The sequence below is a fragment of the Anolis carolinensis genome, chromosome 4 (assembly GCF_035594765.1).
Source record: "Anolis carolinensis isolate JA03-04 chromosome 4, rAnoCar3.1.pri, whole genome shotgun sequence".
Taxonomy (NCBI): Eukaryota; Metazoa; Chordata; class Lepidosauria; order Squamata; family Dactyloidae; genus Anolis; species Anolis carolinensis.
In genome coordinates this window covers 198,727,244-198,747,554 of record NC_085844.1, presented here as the reverse complement: position 1 = coordinate 198,747,554, position 20,311 = coordinate 198,727,244, and the positions used below count along the sequence as shown (strand labels likewise).

Below are 20,311 nucleotides of genomic sequence, written 5' to 3'. Positions count from 1 at the left end.
GACTACTGTAATGCGCTCTACGTGGGGCTTCCCTTGAAGACGGCCCGGAAACTACAATTGGTTCAGCGCTCGGCGGCCAGATTAATTACAGGGGCGAGCTACAGGGAGAGATCTACTCCCCTGTTCAAAGAGCTCCACTGGCTGCCGTTCACCTTCCGGTCCCAATTCAAGGTGAATACCATCATTTATAAGGCCCTAAACGGTTTGGGACCCACCTACCTTCGTGACCGTATCTCCTATTATAAACCTGTTCGATCCCTCCGCTCATCCGGGGAGGCCCTTCTTTCGCCACTGCCTTTATCCCAGGCCCGTCTAGTGGGAACGAGAGAGAGGGCCTTTTCTGCTGTGGCCCCCCGACTGTGGAATTCATTGCCCTCTGAGATCAGGCAAGCCCCCACCTTATTGGCTTTTAAGAAAGATCTAAAAACATGGCTTTTTCGATGTGCCTTCGGGGAGTAAATGTTATATACCTTTTTGATTACTCCCCTTGGATTTTATCCTTTGGACTGTTTGGACTGTTCCATCTTATACCCCTGTTCTCTTTATTTATATGCCTCTCTCTCCCGAGTTTTTAATTAAATGTTCATGTGGCCCGCCCTGTCTGCTCTGATTTGTGTTGTAATGTATATGATTATTTTTGTACTATTATATTGTGTTATGATATATTGTTTTATTTTGTTATATTGTATGGTGTCTGGGCATGGCCCCATGTAAGCCGCCCCGAGTCCCCATTGGGGAGATGGTGGCGGGTAATAAATAAAGTTTTATTATTATTATTATTATTATGATCAGAGACCATTAGATTGCTTGTGCTTGTGCTGAGGGTTGTCACTATAGCATCATGGCCAATATCTTCTCTCACTTACTCCAAGAAGCGAGCGAGTGAGTGGACGAGTGGCAGGCAAATGGGCAAGGGGGTGGGCTAACAGAGAGCGAGTGGGGGGGGGGGTGAGCAGAGGAGGAATGGGAAGCAGGAGCAGGCGATGGAGAGCATGCCAGGGAAGAGGGTGTTTCTAGCACAGGTGCCACCACTGTTTGAGGTGGTTTATTCTTAAACCATCTCAATTATTTCAGAAAACTATTTTTTGCCTGTAAGGTATACACTGGAGAGAGAGAAAATACGGGATCTAGTTTTTGGAGATCTAGGTGTATTGCTAACGTGTTCAGTTGTATCTATATTATTTGTAAGGTGAAGAATGCTATACCTTAGCCTTCCATATTCACAAATTCTCCATCCATAGATGTCACCAGTCACTACCCATGGCTTGACTTTTTTTTTTTTTTAAATTCAAATAGCAAACTTTGATTTTGCCATTTTATACAAGGGGCACCATTTTACTATGCATATAATAGGATGTTAGCATTCACAGATGTTTATATCCACTGGAGGTCACTGAGGCCCACTGCATATTATATCAGAGAAGGGACTCAAGCCATTCTACAGATCCCCATCCATTCTCTTACCAAATTTATTTTGCCAAAACTGGCCTATAGAGTATGGGAAACGTCTTGGAAACGTATGGGCTGTTGCAAATTCCAGGCCATATGAGACATAGGGCTGAAAAAGAGGGATGGAGATTTCTATAAGCATAAAACAGAATGTGAAAGAAAGAAATACTACTAATATCCTATCAGAGGCTTGAAGGAATTATGCTGGACATTTTATTTTGACAAAAAATGGGGATTAAGGGGGTTATATTGATGGTGAAAATGGAAGAGTGGGGTCCACTAGAATTTATATATTGTAGATACAACTTCCCAGCCTACAAAGATTGTCTGTTATAATTTATGTAGATATAGTAAGATGAAACATCTAGTGTTGTGCAGTGGTTAAAGTAGGCTTGCTCAAGGCTCTTTGTTTTATCTCATGTTGTTCTTGGCCTAATAAGGACCTTCAGCATGTGATTAGCATTGAAAGAGTGATTTGTTCCTCTCCAATCAGCTCACTAGACAGAGAATTAAGGAAGGGGATATGGGTGGAGGAGAGCACTAGAGAAGAAAAAGAAAGGGGGGTGGGAGAGTTGGCTTACCTTTTTTTGGACCTTTCCCACCCTACTGCAATATTCAGTCCCACCCATCTGATATATGCAATGCCCAACAAATTGAAGAATGTAATCAACTAGCACAGTAGTTTTCAACTGGTGGGTCCCCAGATGTTTTAACATTAACTCCCAGGAATCCTAACCGCTGGTAAACTGGCTGGGATTTTTGGCAGTTGTGGGGACCCATAGATTGAGAACCAGTGAACTAGAGAAAAATATGCTGTTGATCCTCAGTTGTACACTGAGAGATCAAGGTTTAAGTGCCCACTAAAATGTTGTTTAATGGTTAATCACTCTCTACCAGAATGAGCTAGCTCATAGGATGGTGTGAAGACAGAATGGGGAACATGTGAACAAACTGGAGCCCACTGAAGAAAAGGCAAGAAATATAGAGAGAAAGTTAAGAGTTAGTGGTGTGAAGATATAAAGTTTCTTTCCTTTGGCCAAATGGTTCAGCTTACATGAAATCCTGGCCCTGCTATCAGCTCCAAGCACAAGGCATATCACCATAGAAATTTATATGTGTATGTTTTCAGCTAAGGACTCACATATTCAGCATACTCAATCCCCTATCTGCATGATACAGAAATATATATAAGATGCTTATTGAGAAGAAATTGAATCGGCATTAGTTCATTCATCCTTGCCCAGGTGCTTCTGTGCACAATTCTTCTTGTTCACTAAAGTGCTTAATAGCAATAAGAGATCTAAAGCTAACATGAGCTGCATGTAAATTGCATTTGATCCCTTCTCCAATTATGTTGCTTTAGGGGCATATTCTCCTATACAAATCAAAATATTTTTTTCTAAAACTATGAGAAATATAAGACATATTTTGTTTTGCTTTTTTTAAAAATCCCCTGGATACTAAGAAATATACTCATTCTCAAATTAGATATATAAATCACACTTTTATTTAAAAAAAGTGGATGATGATAAAATGTCTTGCTTGAAGACAGCAAGAAGAAAGGGATTGGCTTCAAAGACTGTCAGAGCTAGAAGCTTTTAAAATGCAGTCATACAACACACTTGCTGTTATGTATGTATAAGCTTAGAGCGTTAACAAAGAGACTTTAGAGATGTCACATGTAGTAGCACAGCTACACCAGAAAAAAACTACTTTATGGAAGGTTATACTTTCTATCTTTCTCGCTCAGCATTGTGTACTCAGCAACAATGCAGAATCTGTCCAATTATCTGCTATTGAGTGCTATTTTAACTAGAAAAACACTATGGATTGAGTTGTCCATACCATCAGTAGGCAACCTGGTACTCTGTGGTCCATATGTTCTTGACTGCAGCCTCATAATCCACAGCTACTGTCTTTAATTTTAGTCCAAAATACATGGAGAACATCAGGTTGCCTACCCCTGGCCAATCCTCCTCTGTCCTGTCTTGAGATGTCAGTGTAAGAACCTTGGACTTTCTGAACTGAAAGTAAATGTTCTACCACCAAGTTTCTTACTGTGTGCCTATCACAAAGGCTCATTTCTCTGCTGGTTATAGACATCTGTATGCATATCACAAGAACTCAGCCACAAAAGAAATGATCTCACAACAAGCACTCTTGTTACTGGACCTACTGCAAAGCTGAAAGCCAGGCGATTTAAGCTACAGCATGAGTACAATTCAGTATACAGATGTACTTTTATGATGGCAGAGCCATGCTGCACCACTGAGGACATTAGCAGCTCTCCTGACTTTTCACAAAGAGAGCATTGTGATTTAAGATATTAGGAGCCAGTGGTACCATATATATCAGAGAAATACAGCCTGACTAAGTACCAGTCATCTCTCTTACTTCTGGCAGAATGAAGTCAACACTATTAATACACTACATTAATGCCAAATATACAACAAAACACACAGTTTGCATTTCCAAGTACTGCAGGCAGACTGCACCTACAGATTTTTAATCTGAGCTAGCATCAAACCTGATTTTGCTCTTTTGACTTCAGTTTATTTGGAAGTGAGCCAATCTACTATGCAAGCAGGCAGGCAGGCAGGCAGGCAGGCAAGCAGAGATGCCCAATATTTTACCCTGTTGCCTCTGATTAGAAACACATGCTGTCTTTATAAATGCATTTTGATGATACCTGAAATGGATCTAGCAATGTATACATGCACGCATGCAAAAGGATTTCAGCACCATGGACAGCAAATGAGACAGTAAGTGTTCCTTTTGTCATTCCTAATATTTCAAGTCAGAGGATGACTGTTGATTATGTTCCTCATGTGGTATGTGGTGTTTACACCTTCTTCATGGATATATGACATTCCACACACATGGAGATGGTGTGTCAAAAGGACTATCTCACAAGCCTGCACTTAGAAATTTCTGCATAACAAATCCAAGATCTGAGCTCCCATAACAATCAAGGCACAATGAATAAAAATACTGTATGTGAATTAATGTGGTATGAACATGATGCTCTCTATATCTGACTGTCATTGCTGTGTGCCTTCAGTGTGTACTGCTTTTTTGTGTTGTTTGTGACTATTCTCATGGCCTTATGCCTTCACTAGTAGTATCTCCCCGCTTTTTTCACTCTAATGGTAGCAGATTGCAGTTGCTCTAAAACTTATAATTAGGTTTACAATATACATGGGATAAAACTTGGGCCTTTTGGGAGAAATCTTAGAGAAAAGAACCCTGAAAAGTACAGCTCTGAATCATCCATTCACCTTGCACATTGAAGGATAGAGACTCCTTGCTGAGATTATTGCTGATTCAAGTTCATAGTAACTGAGCTGGAGAAAGTGACTGTTAGCATGAAGAATCTTAAACAAGAAAAACATATAATTTCATTGTTCATAAAAGGTGAAACAAGAAGACTTCAGAAGTTCAGATATCACAAACAACAGCTGGACGATTGGTGAAAAAAACAGAAGAAAGCTAACAGATTTGCTCTGTTATTACTACCCTACTGAAATTGATCCATATTGGACTCTGGAGGGCAAGCTGCCCCTCATGGTAGAATGGGAACTAAGGTCAACAACCTCCTGATCCAGAAGAGGATTTGACATTATCCAGATGGTAAAATAGTAAGATGTCATGCTCAAAGATGGCTTTATATACATTGAGAATTCCTCAGCATTCGAAGTGTCTCTTCTATTAGTTATGGCTCTTGTCCAAAACAAGCCCAAAGCATTCTTTCTGTGCCAGGTTACAGCTATTTTCATTTACAAGAATAATCCATGAATACTTCTCTTTAAAAATGAAAGCTGTATATTCACACGTTTGAACTATTTACTGACCACATAGTCCTTTCGTAACTGTTCCTGAGTATAAATTCTCTATGCATGCTCTGCTGCCTAGGGGGTTCTGGCAGATGGGGAGATATAAATGATGGAAATACTTAAGATTGCCTGCAGGCTACATTTGAGCTCCATTGAAATCACAACATGAAACTGAAGATGTCAAAGACCCAGGAACTGGTCTAGATGAGCTAACATACTTGATTAGAGAGAAATGATACAATGAATATTAAGTGACAGGAATCTACATCATCTCCATACATTTTGTCCAGATAGCCAGTATGTGGAGTCAGGGAGGAAAGGACGGCATCTCCACAAAATATAATTGAGTCTAACACATTTGAAGGGACTCTAAAGACTTTGGCCTCTAGCTTTGTTGCAAAAGATTTAAATGAGAATTGGACTCCTAAAGTATTTCTGCATACCTGGAGGCTTCCTCTTCTGTTCCATATATATTTGGTACCTTTTGTTCTGCTTATTTAAAATGTAGCTCAACATTACATTTGTCGCTACACAAACTTATGAATCTTTGCAATCTATACCCTGCTCCAGATGGCACATAAGCTATAATGTTATTTGTCACAAATGTGTGACAGGGACATTTTCCTTACCCAAATCCATAATCACACATGATTTACAGGTTTACCCTATTGATTTTTACTGTCAAATTAAATTGTTCTGATGCTCCTATAGCTGTTGATGCCTTTGTTTTGCTGATTCCAGCTGTTTCCCTCTTTTGGATCATTATTTGTAAGCTATTTTGAACATTTTGAGAGGAATATTATCTCAGGGTATATATATATTTTGAAAATTATATTTCTGGTTGGTGTTGGCAGAACCATCAAGTCAGCTTCAGCTTAGGATAACATCACCAAGAGCCCCAATTATCTACAGTCCTACTCAGGTCATGTGAACTCAAGGCTGTAAGTCCCTTTATTGAGTCCATCAACTTGTAATACGGTTTTCTGCTGCCTCGCAAGGTATCCTTTAGACTCAATTTCTACAATGAACTCTCCAACAAAATTCTCAGTGTCATCTTTAAATGCATTTTCCAAAGCTCCCTGGGGAAGACATGATCATTATATCAGTTTAAAACGTGCTGAAGTGCAGTGATGCACTCAGAATTATATACTGTTTGTCATTTCAATCAATTTGCATAAACATACAAAAAGGACCTCTGAAATGTCATTTGTACACAAGACACATTATAAAGCATCAGTCTGTACTTTTCCATTACATCTGACATTTTCTTGGCACATGGGACACATTGGGCTGGGAGTGGGACAACTCAAATAGTTTCCCCTTTGCACATGAATAGGAACTGCGTGTAGTTCTGATAGGTACCAAAATAGCTTTCAACACCAAACTATCTGAAGCCTTAACCTTACACACACGTACAAAGCATTCAAAGAACAGCAGATGCAGTCTGACAGCAAGACAGAGGAAAAAGCCTGCAGAAATTTAGAAGTGGGGGAAGACACAGCAATGTATTAACCTTTCAGTCTTGAACCAAGGTATAGTTGGCAGCTGTTTCAGACAAGATACAATTTTTTTGTATGCAGGTAAAGGTGAATGCTGGGAGCAAGAGACACAGATATATACTATAAGTGATTCATTTTCAAGGAAAGTACATCTACAGAATGGGACCAAAGAAATTAATAACCCCCCCTTCCATTCACTTAAGTATGGCCTTCAAGAAGGAGTCATTCCCTAGTGATGGGGTCTTTATTATTTAAGGGACATTGGAGGTCCTGGGACCCCAAAAAAATGGGCTGGGATCCTGCATGTGTCTGCACTTTCCCCATCTCTATTCTTTCTGGGGAACTGCAATAGTTTGTTCCTGTTCTCTATGAAGTCAACTATTACTTATGGCAGCCCTACATATGAGACATCTCAAAGAGCCCTGATCACCAAATTGCCTTGCTCAAATCATTATTTCCTTGACTGCATTAATCCACCTGTAGTGTGGTTTCCTCTTTTTCTCCTGCCTTCCACTTTACCAAACTTTGTTGTCTTTTCCAGAAAGTCACATTGTCTTATATGTCCAAAGGATGGCAGCCTCAGTTTTAATCATCTTGGCTTATAATAATTAAGACTCTACACCTGAATTGTTCCAGGACCCGTTCTTTTGTCTTTTTAGTAATCTATAATATCTCTACCAATATATTTCAAATATATTGATATTCTCTATGTTTGCTTTCTTCACTGCCCAGCTTTCACAGCCACATCTAGAAATCACAACTACTGTACTATGGCATGGATGAACCTATCCATCCTATTTTATCTCTTTAATTTAAAAACATATACAAAACATATATGGTATATTAAAAACAGTGTTAAAAGCCCTCAGTGTCCTAACAAGAAAGCTAGGACTAGGAATCTTTTGACCAAGGAGAGAGCTTGGAAGAGTGCCATGAGGAGGTCCAAAGTTATGCCAGTGGTTGTACTTTTGACATTCTTGTGAAAGGAGCTATCCAGTACCCCATTATGCAAACAGTAACCCATTTCCTCACAGCACCACAGGATTGCTTTAAGGTTGCCTGACATGGCACTCTACTGATCTTGATGTCTCCAATGTCAATTAACTTGTGATCAAAGAAGAGGCTTTCTTTGAATCAGTCACTTTGCAAAGTGACAATTTACAGTTTTTCAACAGGTATATTAAGAAGTAAGTATGAAGGCAGTTGAATCCGGAAATGATTTATTACTCAGGTTTATGTACTCCTAACATTTTCAATCCAGGACTTATTCTAAAGAAGAAAAGATAAAGGACAAAAAATATGATGGACAATTTAAACTTCCTTCTATTAATTAAGTAAATTAATTAAATTAATTAAATTAATTATTAATTCCCCAGCTATTTTAACTAGTTCCACTATTAACATTATTTGAAGCACACACTTCAGCCACACAATACATCTTGTCTAGGCAATGGCTTCTCCTTTTTGGAACATTACAGTCATAATCACTATAAAGATGCCCTGTCAACTAACATTCAAATGAGTATATACATAGGTTTCACTAGCTGAGCAAAATATTCGTTGTAGACCTTGTTAGGAGAACACTGATATAATTCTGTTGTGAACTCTAGGACCAAAGCTTGATTCCCAGAAAAACATTTACAGAAATCAGCTATGCCATTGTAGCCCTATCCATAAGACTCTTAATCCCCACTTCTTATCTCATTAACTATGTATAGTGATCCCTATATGAGATCTCAGACTCCAAAATCCTCTTTTTCATTTAATCCATCATAATAGTGTATGCTTTCAATCTCAATAAAAAGGAAAGGACTCGATTAGCATACCAATGACAACAAATAACCCTGCTCTGAAAGATCCTTCCAAGTAAATCATGCAACCATCCCAGATGACTATTAAAAATGGAAATAGGTGAATGGCTGGCTTTCTTTGTTTTTACACATGGTGTAGTGGGAGGATAAGCAAATAAACAAGGCACTGGGATTATCATGAATTCTGGCTCACTATGAATGACCTGCATGGGCTGCAGATTGTTCAGTCCCAACTACTTCCTTTAACCAATTTAAACAACTAAAAAAAACCCCAAACAAACAGAAAGTGTTTTCATAATTTGAAATGTAAATTCAAGATTTTAGCATGTTATTTCTAAACAAGGCAGAATGTATATTACTGGACTACTTTATTGAAATCTACCATCTAAAACATATTCATGGAGTATGTTCCTTTAAAAGAGTGGGATCTGCTTTTGCAGAGAATCGTACTATAAAATTGGCAGCAAAAACAACATACTTTTGTTTTCTTTTTAAAAATTGTTTGGTACCGTGCTTTTTTTATCTCCTACACTATAGAACCTTATTTGTGTACACACACCTCTCAACACACAATGCAGAAAGGCAGAACAAATCAAGATTACTGCAACTTCAAAAAAAAAGTAAGCCCAAAACAAAAGATAACAGGTGGATATGACATATAGACAGGCGGAGCAGAAGGAGACAATGCCAGTCAGAACACCAGGCAATGATCTCAGCACCGCAGCTGCCTAACTGCTGTCAAGTGAACAGATCCGCTGCAGGAGATCTGTTAAGCAAGGATGGATGGGAAACTCCCTAATTAAAACCCAGGCCTTGAAATCTGATCTGCCCAGCCAGTCCATTTCCACATGTGCAAAGCAAAAGCACAGACCATAATAAGCACACTGGGTATATTCCACAAAAGAACAGTTTAGCCCATTAGAACTAGAGGAAAGTAGTGGACCTTCTTTGATTAATGTTATAAATTAACGTGGAATTAGTTTTGACAGCATAGGATTTTTTTAGAAATCTCTTCAGGAGCTAGGATCATTTTAGACTCTAAAAGAACACACCACATTAAAACAAATTAGATTTTCATCTTGATGAGCAATGCAAAAGACCAACATTATAGTGAGAGAGCAAGATCTAATTAATAGAAAAAGATCACATTTGTGGCAAAAATGAGAATGTGCGGCACAGAGAAAGCACAGTTTCAACCTGTGATGGCAAGATGCACATTGAATCTCTTTGCTTTAACAGATTAATGGGTGGACCAAAGCAAAAGAGGTAGACTAGTATCTTCTGGTTCTTATCTCATTGTGAAAGAAGGACAGAAATCAATGGTCCCTGCAAATAACAAAATTGTTCCTTCATTCCCTGGCAAGGCTAACAAAGATCATAGTCAGACTGTTTTCTGTGACCACAAATATCTTCAAAACAATAAATGATGACACAAAATATCCCTACCCCAAGTCTTCTGGACATGAAATAGAACTTGGGTAGAGAAGAGGTCTCCCATTAAACAAGAAGTAGGTGATACAGATCCCTCCCTTCTCCAAGTCCTCTTGCATGTTTTGAGGGCTACAAGGAGAGAAGAAGCCTCACACGGTGAAATATTGATTCTTATTGCTTTCAGCTACATCCAGCCTGGCACGAGGTGGGAAGATCCCAATTTTTTAATCCTCCACTCCTGCTCAAAGAATGGTTGAGCAATCACAAATATTGGCTATGTACTAGGCTTGTGCATTTTGGGTGAATCGCTATCCATTTCTGCTTGCTAGATACCAGAAGCCCCCCATAACCGTTTTCCAGCACCTTCTGAAACGGGCACTCTGCCAAATGAGCGTTTTTATTCTGCATCCGAAAAAACTGAGTTTTTGGCCCACTGGTGGCAATGAGGAACTTACAAGGCTCCCTTTCCCCTGGGAGCCTTTCCTTTCTTCCCTTCAAGGGAGCCTGGTGTCAGCAATAGGGTTAAGAAAGCATCCTATCCAGCCCATTATAGGGGGACTTCCCACAGGCTCCCCTTCCATTCCTTTCATTAAGACCTGGATTTTAAAAAGCATCCGAGTTAAGATACCGCTCTTTCTGGATCCTTTCTGGAAGAGTGATTACCTGTAGGTCAGTACAGCTATTCCCTCTGGACTACCTTAAAATTCACTCTGTTTTCAGTGCCTTCAGTCTCCTTTCTGCTTGCCAGTTTTGCTTCCTTAAAGCTGTTTCTACTTTCTACTCTAGAGGAGAGGTAGGCTTCTGTTTTTGTTTGCTGGGATTACTATTAATAATTAGATAATAATAATTAGAAGTATTCTCTGAAGGAGAAGAACAGAAGGAGAAAAAGAAGATACAAGGGTGGCTCTCTGTCTCCAAGCCCCACCCATGGAGCACGGAGCACTCTCTGTCTCCATGCACCCCTCCCACCATCCCTCAGGTTCCTAAATCCTAGTCAGTCCCAGTAAATAAAAAGAATCAGGAAAATAAAGAAAAATAAAAAAGATTCAACTGTGATGCCAAATAGGGGAGGAGGAGACGAGATCAGCTCCCACTTGCTTTCATATTGGATGGGTTTTTGTACCAGGAGGACCTTAACCATTACATGCTTCCGAAGTACCAAAGGTACCAAAGGAAATGGAGGAAACGGGGAAAACGAAATCGGCGCACATACCTACCATCTACCAAGGCCAGGCAAAGCATCTAGGACTTTGGCCCCTTCTACACTGCCATATAAAATCCAGATTATCTGCTTTGTCTTACATGACAGTGTAGACTCTTATAATCCAGTTCAAAGCAGATAGTGTGGATTATGTGCTTTGATAATCTGGATTATATGGCAGGGTAGAAGGGGCCATCATTTCTTACTTCTCACCTATTCACAGCATTAGGCTGTGCTATGCAGTATTTTACAACATATTAGAATTCTAGGTTATAAATGGATGAGAAATTAGAGTTTTATGTCTTTCCATCTTTAGCAAAACTCCAGTAGTATTTAGGTTTATATGGCAAGTAGAAATGTTAATGTATGTAACTTTCTTATATCTCAGTGCCCAGAAATGTATATAGAACTGAATTTCTGTCTATCATATTTAATAGTAAAAGAGTAGTTTTTTTCCTATAGAAAGCATGGTATTTGGGAATCTTCTAATGCTGTCAGAATAAGAAGCACCTAACCTGCAATGTCAATGTAGACAGAATTGAGATTAAGAGTTTTTTCAGCTAATTCCGCAGACTCACAAAATAGAAAGAGGTGTGTCATAAAACAAAACATACAAACACGTTTTATGATGCATGAAGAATAACAGTTCTACTCACAACAATCTAGAATGGTTTAATGGTGTGTGAATGAGTTTCAGACTTCCATACTGTCATTTTCCATCTCCTCTTGCAAAAGTTCAATTTCTGATTGGCCATAGTTTATTGTTATGTCCAAATTCAGCCAATTTTCATAATTTTTGGCTTGTTTCAATACACCACAGTTAAGATCAACCACGTCTTAAGGTTCAGATGCAGATATTGGAAAAGTGAAATGAAAACTTCCCACCTTTCCACAACTCCACTGGCAAAAATAGAACAAACAAGCCTGACATTCTGCCCAAAACAACAAACCATAATCTATTGTCACATTCAAACTCTGCTTCAGGCAAGTAAGACAATAATACTATTCCAAAGGCAACTAAGCTCAAGGTCAGTTGTCAATCCAGCCATTCCACCCTCACTGCAAATATAATTTCCATCCAGATTTGAAATGCAGTCAGTCCTGTCTATTGTGTCATCAAAAGGGAACTGGGATGGGAAAATAATGTCTATGTACTCAACATTCATTCTCTCTGTTTTGCTGAAAGTTCCTGATGCCAACCCCATTGCATTAAGACCAGCTAAACAGTTTACCTACGTGGAAACAAAATTAAGACCATGAGGTTGTTTATGACTGAGAATTGTTGCAATTACACCCACTGATCTGACACTCATCCTACTTCCTAAGAACATCGGAAGTTGCCTTGTGCTTGCCAGCTTCCTCGTCTGTCAAGCCTAGCACTCTCGACTCTGGCATAATCATCTTGCTAGGAAGACAAATGGAAGTCAAATTCACCACCTGTTACCTGCAACTTCTTAAATGGATTTGCAAGGGAGCTGAACATTGAGGTATTTGCTTCTCTATCAATGTTGTCCTTAAAGGTTTAAGGAATCATCCAAATAGAATGAGACCTTCTGTCCAAATTCAGAATAAGTTCAATGAGGTAGATTTTGCAGTATAAGCTTACTCATAGAATTCAGAGGTGAATACAAAGTTGGAGTTCAAGTCTCATGATTTGCGTTGTACTTCTAGGCCCCTACTTTGAGAACAAAAATACCACTCTGCATTTGAAAACAGTGAGATATTCCTATGTAATTTTTACCCAAAACAACTATCCAAATGCACACAATGTTCTCCCTAGAGTCACTCAATATTCCAGATACTCCCAACAATCTGAATTTCTGCTTAGCCAAATGTTCTTGTTCCTCAGGCCATGTAGATTGGGTTCTTTTTTCAAAAAGAGGTTGCCCTGTACTGTTCCACAATGAAGCAGTATATACTTCAATTATTTTAGATAAATATAGGACGACAGAGTCCTACATTCTAGAATCTAGAGCAAAAGAAAGCCTTAAGAAAAATAAAAAGGATTTCTTGCTACAATGCCCTCAGCATTCACATTTTATCGGGACCAAATATCAAACACAACAGGTCAATCAACCTCCTGAATCTTCAGGAAGTGAGCACTGCATTTACTAGACCAGAAGTTCATATGGGCCTAGATGGCTATTTCTGCAACTTTCCTGGACTACCTTTTTCAGGTTTTAAAAAGTGGTTGCTAGTTCAATATACAGATAGAGAGACAGAGACAAACAGACAGACAGACAGAAAAGACCTTTTTTCAAAATCAGAAGTAGGCTTTATCGCCACTTCTGGTTTGGTCTTGTTGGCCATTTTTTGACAGTCCAGGCCAATCCCAGAGGAAGAAAACTGAGCCACAGTAGCAATTGCCTACCCATTCTAGAAGAATATCTATTTCTTTTTATAGTCAGAACATGGCTGTTTGTAGCACAGCTCACTTTACAAGTACAATATTCCATACACAAAAACCCCCATGATAATGGCAGCAAATGTATATTCAGAAAGAATTAGCATGAAACCTGGTGCTAAGACATTTGGGAGAAACAAAGAAGTCATGCTGGCATTGCTTGATAATCAATTTAGCTGTCTGCCTAATGGATAAGCATTTCACGAACATGGTTTTTAATAAGGGCATCTGCTTCTCTGTCAGATCTCTGGGGTTTGTTTTTTTATCCCTCTGTTAGTGTATGCCAAGATCACATAGAAAATAGAAAATCTTTGCCCTAAAGCAGTGGTTCCCAACCTTTGGGCCTCCAGGTGTTTTGGACTTCAGCTCCCATAGTTCCTAACAGCTGGTAAACTGGCTGGGATTTCTGAGAGTTGAAGTTCAAAACATCTGGAGGCCCAAAGGTTGGGAACCACTGACCTAAAGTGTCAAAAGGGTAAAAAGAATTGACCAGGATTCCATCTTCTTGTGCCTCATCTTGATCTGGTCATCTTTTGTGGAAGGCCAGGGAAGAGAGATCATCAAAATCCACAGTAATTATACAAATGCCAACAGGTTGTGTGTGTTTTTTTTTAAACAAAACCCTGTAAATCCCTTCATTAAAAGTAAGGGAAGGAATTAATTCCACCAGTACTGTGTGTTGGGACTTCTTGGAGAAAGGTGATAATCTCCCTACCCCTCCTTATGCCTCTTTCTGATTTGAGGGACAGGAGAGTCATTGCGGAGACTTCCAAGAGGCTGGGAGGTGTTTGAGGTCAGATCTCCCTTTGGTTAGGAGGGAGGATACGGGGGGATAGCAATGAATCCAGGGACAATTCCTAGCCATTGCTATGCCTTCAGGGAACTAGTGCCAAGAAAACTGAATTGCAGACATAGTATGGTATGTTACTGTGATAGTCATGCCTTTCTAAAAAATAGTATTCTGAAATTATAAGTTGTAAGCATAAAGGTAAAGGTAAAGGTTTCCCCTGACGTTAAGTCCAGTCATGACCGACTCGGGGGGGGGGGGGGTTGGTGCTCATCTCCATTTCTAAGTTGAAGAGCCAGCGTTGTCCATAGACATCTCCAAGGTTATGTGGCCGGCATGACTGCATGGAGCGCCGTTACCTTCCCGCCAGAGCGGTACCTATTGATCTACTCACATTTGCATGTTTTCAAACTGCTAGGTTGGCAGGAGCTGGGGCTAACAGCGGGCGCTCATACCGCTCCTGGGATTTGAACCTGGGATCTTTTGGTCCGCAAGCTCAGCAGCTCAGCGCTTTAACACACTGTGCCACCAGGGGCCCCGTTGTAAGCATATAAAATGTGAAAATTATGTGAGTTATACTTTTCTACAATCTAGATGGGGTAGATAACTCACTAAGATCAATGGGAAAGCATATCTGAATAATTAATCAGACACCTTCTTATTGGGGGGAAAAGCTTTGTTACAGGAGACAGGCAGATCCCATCATCAATTGCTTTATTTTAACAACCATCTTTTCAGCCCTGTTTCACATCAGTGTGTGTTATGCGCATTCATGGTTCCTCAACCTCTCAGACCACTTTATCCACATGAAAAACATGATTGTTCTTATGTACAGGTTCCATGGCTACCAATGTCCCTAAATCCAACTTCAGTGAGAAGGTACCAAGGAAATGTGTACGCGCGGATGCTAGTGCATGTCTATGTATATGTGTGTCAGTACTTGAATGGGTCCATACATATACCTCCATGCCTTCTTGTACTCATCTGAGGCGTTCTTGTGGATAAAGCTAACTGAAAGGCTGGGTGGACATAAAGGTATACTTTTCACACAAATATTACATACCCAACTAAGAGAACCTACTTTCATTTCTACATAATAGATATTTGAATCCTAATACTGTTTTGTATTTGGGAGTACAAGCATTGAAATCAATTGATTTCAAAGGGAGAGTTAAATACACCTTTAAATGTTTATTTGCAATCAGTTGAGATTTCTAATTGTTCCATGTTAGCTAAATTGTGCCACATATCTCTAATGAATAGCAACCCTAGATATTGATCAGAGAGGGATTATCATTAATGCTAAGATGCACTTGAAGCTGGATGAGAGACTCTTTCATCTCCCAGAGATTTATTTTAAAAATTGGATTGACCACTCTTAATCATTTCTAAGTATGCATTTTAGCTAACACCTTGACCACTCATTTCGAGATAAGCAAACTAAATCGAAACAGAATCTGAAACTGTGGTGCTCATTTATGCTCCAAGAATTACACTAGGCCAATGCAGCTTAAAATGGAAGAAGATGCTGAAGGCAGACCCTTCTGCAACTAGATCGTGTGCTTCCTGAAGACTATAATGGATCTGGAGAGCCGAACATGCTGGGAGAAGAAAAGTACAAATGATTCAGCACTTTCACCTCTTGATCAATACCAGCAAAGGCTGACTCATATACTCTATAGGGAAAGGTTGTGCTTTAGAAAGATGGTCACAACTTGGCTCGTCGTGACTCACTCTGCTTTTAAATATGCCTTATGCATTTCTCCCACTGCACCTCAAACCTGAAAATATCATTTTGGATGCCTGCCAGAGATTCCCTGAATCAAAATTCTGTTTGTATCAAGGATTTTGGTATCAGATGTTTTAGGATCATGCTCTGCTCTCCAATCCCCAAAGCCAAGTAAGACGGGCTAAGTTATAACTTTTGATACATTCCTGGAGGCCCCTTTACATCTAGAATCATGGAAGCTGAGGCCCTTGCTTATCTTCTGACAATTCCCTCAATATCTCTCAAGCAAACTACAAGCATAAAGCTGCTCTGTATCACACCTGGGGCTGTGTAGACAAACAGGAAAAATACAAAAGGAAGAAGCTGCTTTCAGAAACACCAACTCTTTCCAAAGGAAGAGGGAGGGAGGGATGAAGGGCGAAGAGATGGTGGCTAGGATTGTTCCAGACAGGCCCTATATCCCAGGATCTGATCCCAGGTTTTCTGCTTTAAACTGGATTATATGAGTCTGCACTGCCAGATAATCAGATATACAAATAAACAGAAAATCAGGGATCAGATTCTGGGATATAATAAACAAATAAATAAACCAGCTTTTATTTATACCTTGCCACCATCTCCCAGAGGGACTTGGGGCAACTCACAGAGCACTCAAGGTGAAATATGCCAAATACAAAAAGTGCAGAAACAAAAACATAAACAATAAACCACCAACATAACATCACAACTTCACAATACCCCCTGATTAAAAGAAATAAAATGCAGCAATTGCTGCAGGTAAAAACAGCAGAACTTGATCTCAGTCTTGTAAAGTGCCTGATAAAGAATCTGAAGGTCCTCATATGTATTCATAAAGAATCTAAATATGGTTGAAAGCTTGTCAGAAAAGCCATGTCTTCAATTGTGTGTGGAAGGCTTGGAGGGTGGAGGCTGGTCTGATCTCCCTCGGGAGAGCATTCCAAAGCCAGGGGGCCACCACCGAGAAGGCCCTCTCTCTTGTCCCCACCAACCGCACTTAAGATGGAGGTGGACTGGGAGGAGGGCCTCCTCGGTAGATCTTCAAGCCCATGCCGGTTCATAAAAGGAGATGTGATCTTGAAGATAGGTTGGACCCAAAGCATATAAGGCCTGTCTGGAGGGGCCCTTCGAAGCCAAACGAGGGGAGGAAGGGGGGCATTCACAGCATGGGTAGATTTACTTTCCTACATGGACATAACCCCCATTCATAACAAGGGAGATCTCCTTGCTGTGAAAAGGCAGCAAGGCAGCAAGGCCTATGGAGCAGCTGGCGGTCATTCTTCATCCCAAGCAGAAGGCTGGACTGCCCATCCAGAAGTTTCTCCTGTCCTGAGGCCCTGTTCAGAAGCTTTCCCCTTTCCAATTTGGGGGGGGGGGGGAGACAATAATGAGTAGGATCTGCTTTCCTTTTTTCCCCCAGGAAAGGGAGGGGAGGCCGGGATTCAGGACCATTGCTCCCAGGATAATGCTGGGGGGGGGGGGGGGGGCTTAATGCCGCCCGGTCAGAAAGCAACTCTGAAAGCAAGCAAGGACGGAGGCATCAGGGGAAGAAGGGTCTGCAGCGGGACTACGCGGGGGCCAAAGGCACAGCAAAGGGGAGAGGCAACGGGAGGAAGAAAATGCGGGTGGATGGAGGCCGTCTCTCACCTCCCCTCCCTCCCTCCCTCCCTCCGTCTTGCACCAGCATCCCTGCCTTACCTGGCCGTCCCCGCGGCGCCTCTTTCTCTCTCTCTCTGTCTCTCTCTCCGCCTATCCCTCCCCGTCGCTCCTCCTCGCGGGCAGACTCCGCAGGGCCGGGCTCACAGCTGCCTCCTCATCCCGCTTGACGGCTAGCAAACCTCCCGGCCTCGGCCTCTGCTGCTGCTGCCTCTGCCGCCGACCCTGCCGCCGCCGCCGCCTCCTCCCCGCGCAGCTCCCATCCTTTCTGCAGCGCCTTCCCTCGCAGACTCTCCCGCATTAGGGCAGAGACCGGCGGGAGCGCGCGCGCGGCCCCGGGAGGAGCCTGCGCGTGCGAGAGAGAGTGAGAGAGGCCACGGGAGTGCGCGCCGCCTTGCCAGCCAGCCTTCGCGCAAACGCTCGCCCTCGCTGCCTTTCCTTTCTCTCTGATGGAAAAAAAAAAGACACGCGCGACCTCGGGTCGATCACGAACGGGCGCGATGGGGAGAGAGTGGGGAGAGTGGGCGCTAATGAGGAAGGAAGATGCAGAGGGGGGAGGATGAATGGGGAGGGTGGGGAAGGAAGGTACCCTGGGGAAGGAGGAAGGTTCAGAGAGGAAAGTGGGACCATAGCGATTTGTGGAGAGTCAGGCGCACTAAGGAGCCGGCAATCGGTATACTCTGCGTTGCTGTGAGTTTTCCGGGCCGTATGGCCATGTTCCAGAAGCATTCTCTCCAGACATTTCACCCACAACTATGGCAGGCATCCTCAGAGGTTGTGAGATTATCTCACAACTTCTGAGGATGCCTGCCATAGATGTGGGTGAAACGTCAGGAGAGAATGCTTCTGGAATATAGCCATACAGCCCGGAAAACTCACAGCAAGCAACCCAGTGATTCTGACCATGAAAGCCTTCAACAACACAATCAATATAGTCATAGTTAATAACCAGGCCTTACATAGGCAGCACTTGTATTGGGAAGCAAAAGGAGAGGGCCCTCTGTCACTGCTTCTTAAAGGGTGAGCCCCGACCCCAAAGGCCCTTAGCTCAATGTTGGAGTCACAGAAAATTTGGTAACAGTAATGGTTTCTCACCCTCACTTGTATTCAGAACATATGCAACGTGTGAGGACTGATTAATCCAAGGCTGGAGTTAAAATTGCTAGAAGAAGCATTAACCTCAGATATGCAGATGATACCACTTTGATGGCTGAGGAGCCTTCTAACCAAGGTGAAAAAAGAAAGTGCAAAAGCTGGGATTGCAGTTAAACATAAAAAAACAAGATTATGGCAACCAGACTGATTTGATAACTGGCAAATAGAGGGAGAAAATGTGGAGGCAGTGACAGACTTTGTATTTCTAGGTGCAAAGATTATTGGAGATGCAGACTGCAGCCAGGAAATTAGAAGATGTTTACTTCTTGGGAGGAGAGCAATGACCAACTTCGATAAAATAGTGAAGAGCAGAGACATCACATTGGCAAGGAAGGTCCACATAGTTAAAGCAGTGGTATTCCCTGTAGTAACCTATGGACCTTAAGGAAGTCTGAGCGAAGGAAGATAGATGTTATTGAACTGTGGTGTTGGAGGAAAATTCTTAAAGTGTCTTGGACCACAAAAAGATCAAACCATTCCATACTCAGGAAATAAAGCCTGACTGCTCACTGGAGGGGATATTAGAAGCAAAGATGAAGTACTTTGGCCACATCATGAGAAGACAGGAAAACTTATAGAAGATCATGGTGCTGGGAAAAATGGAGGGAAAAAGGAAGAGGGGCCGACCAAGGGCAAGATGGATAGATGTTATCCTTGAAGTGACTGGCTTGACCATGAAGGAGCTGGGCATGGTGAGGGCCGACAGGGAGCTCTGGCATGGGTCCATGAGGTTACAAAGAGTCGGAAGTGACTGAACGAATAAAAAACAAAAAAGGTTTCTGAACGTTGCCCATTTGCACAATCTGTTAGCAACAGTGTTCAGTGTTTACAGTGGACTCTGCGGAAAATGGTTGAGCTATACTCCATTAAAGGGAAAATCAGTTTGTTTAGCAATCCTTGTACATCCTGATTTATCATTGGTAAATGTTTGATTTTTATACCTATTTTATATACTTGGGTCACTTTTTGGGCAGAAATGGGTTGCAAGCAGAAAAAAGTTTAAGAAACTTTGCTTTATATACATAAGGGCAAGGCTTTCAGCTAGACTTTTTTTTTTAGAAAAAACAAAACTGCACAAAAGTTTTAGTCAAAAAATCAACTCCAAAAAACAGAGACAGCTTATCCACGGGTCAATGTAAGTACTGTAACTTAACTTTTTAAAAAGGAACCATCCTCAGAGTAGAGTGGTTTAGAGCTTTGTCTATCCCAAGAAAACCTTTTGAAAAACTAACTGCCTCTACTCTCTCTAGCATGGCACCACTTCATTTTGAAAGCCTGAGTGGGGACATAATAGTCATGACCAAGGATAGCAGGTCCCTTGTGGCACCAATCTGTAAA

At 41.3% G+C, this 20,311-nt stretch overlaps 1 protein-coding gene across 21 annotated transcripts in view; it reads right to left on the bottom strand.

Annotated features, from left to right (window-relative positions):
- nfasc (neurofascin) overlaps positions 1-18,144 on the bottom strand; it is a 250,239-nt gene extending 232,095 nt beyond the window's left edge. For 5 of the 21 annotated variants that reach the window (XM_062978543.1, XM_062978544.1, XM_062978547.1 and 2 more), the window contains exon 1: positions 17,861-18,134. The gene's annotated coding sequence lies outside the window, so the exon portion shown is untranslated. Of the gene's footprint in view, positions 1-17,860 lie in introns of all 21 variants that reach the window. The other 16 variants (XM_062978545.1, XM_062978549.1, XM_062978548.1 and 13 more) reach the window with 10 other exon arrangements.
- Positions 18,145-20,311: the final 2,167 nt, after the last annotated feature.